This window comes from Monodelphis domestica, chromosome 1, assembly GCF_027887165.1.
Source record: "Monodelphis domestica isolate mMonDom1 chromosome 1, mMonDom1.pri, whole genome shotgun sequence".
NCBI classification, from domain to species: domain Eukaryota; kingdom Metazoa; phylum Chordata; class Mammalia; order Didelphimorphia; family Didelphidae; genus Monodelphis; species Monodelphis domestica.
This window is the reverse complement of record NC_077227.1, coordinates 60,286,426-60,288,889: the sequence shown is the minus strand read 5'-3', so window position 1 is coordinate 60,288,889 and position 2,464 is coordinate 60,286,426. Positions and strand designations below refer to the sequence as shown.

General features: G+C 41.2%; 1 pseudogene; it reads left to right on the top strand.

Moving 5' to 3' along the window:
- Positions 1-528: 528 nt before the first annotated feature.
- On the top strand, positions 529-1,511 carry LOC100014140 (60S ribosomal protein L23a-like; annotated as a pseudogene).
- The last annotated feature ends 953 nt before the right edge of the window (positions 1,512-2,464 follow it).

The window sequence follows — 2,464 nt, the reverse complement described above, 5'->3', positions numbered from 1 at the left end:
TAACATCGTCTGGTTGAAGAATCCAGATAGCCAACATCTGAAAGTGTTTGATAGTTATTCCCCATTGATGTACTCAAAATGTACTTCGTAGAATCTTAGAATTTGGGCCTTTGGTTTTGATCAATGACACATGTAAAACCCAGTGGAATTGCTCATTGGCTATGGGAAAGGGGTGGGGGGGGTGGGAGGAAGAACATGAATGATGTAACCATGGGAAAATATTCTAAATTAATTAATTAAATAAATAAACAAAACAAAAAAAAAGAAATTGGGCCTTTGAAATTATCCAGCCCAACCTAACACTAAATGCAAAAGGATATGCTACTGTATCCCTAGAACGCTGGTCTCTGCTCAAATACCTCTAGTGATGGCAATTTCATTACCTACCAAAGAAGTCTATCTGTTTTTAAATAGTTGATCCTCTTTATTTGCGGGTTCCATATTTGTGAATCTGCCTACTCCCTAAAATGTTTTTGTAATCTCCAAACCAATACCTGCAGAGCTTTCTCAGTTACTCATGGACATATGCAGATGGGGAGAGAAGTTGAATCATCCAATACCCACACTCCCACATGAGGTCAAACAAGGTGACACTCTGCTTTCTTGTGTCATCTTTCACATTGTAAACAAGCATTCTTTTTGCAGTCTATTTATTGCCATGTTTTTCACTATTTTTGTTTGTTTTTTTGTTGGGTTTTTTTTTTTTGGTGATGAGTTTGCTGTTTAAAATGGCCCCCAAGCATAATGCTGTCTAGTGCTCCTAAGTACAAGAAGGTGGTGATGTGCCTTACAGAGAAAATAAATACATGGGCTAGAGAAGTGTCATTCAGGCATGAGTTATAATGCTTTTGGCCATGAGTTCAATGTTAATGATTCAGCTACGAAAAAAGGAAGCAGAAATTCACTGATCTGTCCATGAGGCTGCTCTAGAAAGTATTAAAGTAAATGTGGTGACCAGAAGCTCATAGGAACCCAAACCCTCTATTTTCCCTAGGAGTAATGGTTCAATATTCAACAATTTAGTGTTCACTGTGACCATAACGCACAACTACCAAAATGGCACCAAAGCCAAAGAAAGAAGCAGTTGTCCCTCACCCCCAAGACAGAAGCTAAATCCAAGACCTCAAAGGCCAAGAAAGCAGTGTGGAAGGATGTTCATAGACACACAAAAAAGATCTGAATGTCCCCCACCATCCCGCAACCAAAGGCAGCCCAAATTCCCTTAGAAATGTGCTCCTCAGAGAAACAGGCTTGATCACTATGCCATTATTAAGTTTCTCTTGATCACTGAGTCTGCTGTGAAGAAGATTGAGGACAGCAACAACCTCATCTTCATTGTGGACATCAAAGCCAACAAACACCAGATCCAGCAGAAAGTAAATAAACTGTTTGACATTGATGTAGCCAAGGTCAAGCCACTTTTCTAGCTTGATGGAGAGAAGAAGACCTACGTCCACCTTATTCCAGACTACAACGCATTGCATGTTGCCAACAAAATTGGAATCCCCTAAACTTCATCTAGCTGTCCTGCTCTACCGTCAATAAAAAAGTTTCACAATAAAAAAAAAAAGAAAAAACCTTCCCCAAATGATGAGAATTGACCATGGTTCTAATTTTCAGAGAATCTTCTAAGTTGCCCCATTTCCTTGTACTGGTCACTTGGGCTCACCTTTGAAGCAATGAAGTCTAATCTCTCTTACACATGATGTCCCTTCAAATGGAAAGCCAGATCCTCCTGACTCCAAAACCAGCTGTCAATCCACTTTACCAGGTTCCCTCCCATAACACAGCATAGGCAATCCTGCTTGCCCTCCTAGGGTTGTGCCCTAGCCTGTTTATGTCTTTCCTCAAATGTGGGGTCCAGGATTGAACACAATATGTGGTCTGACCACATCTGTGGACCACAGGACCTTCTCCTCCCTTCTGCTTAACTCTGGGCCCCTGTTGACACAGCCTAAGTTCACATGAACTCTTTTAACTATTGTGTCCCTGCGTTCACTCCCATGGAGTGGGTAGCCTCCTTCAGGGGAAGTGTTGACAAGCCAGGTCACGGACGACAACACCTTGTTTGTGAAAAGAGAACAATACGTGAGCATGAGAGCCTCAGCAGAGAGACTAGCCCTTCCTCCTATCCCTCTCTGCACACCAGGCTGGAGATCAGCTAATGAGCATTTGTCTTTGACAAAATGAAAGATGTGTCTTGGAGCTGGGAAAAGAAAAAATGAGTTCATGTAAACACATGTATACTTACACAATGCAAATTGCACATAGGGCATAGCCAGACATTCCTCTCTGACTTCGCTTTTTGGGAAGCAGGAAAAAATGGCCATGGATTTTACCAGGACATTTCACAGCATTAAGAGTTTGAAATTGAGTTTTCTCTTTTATTTTTTTTCTCCCTAATGTTAGCACTTAGAGATGTTTCAACACAAAGAAGATTATGCTGGACTCAAGCATTTGCTAC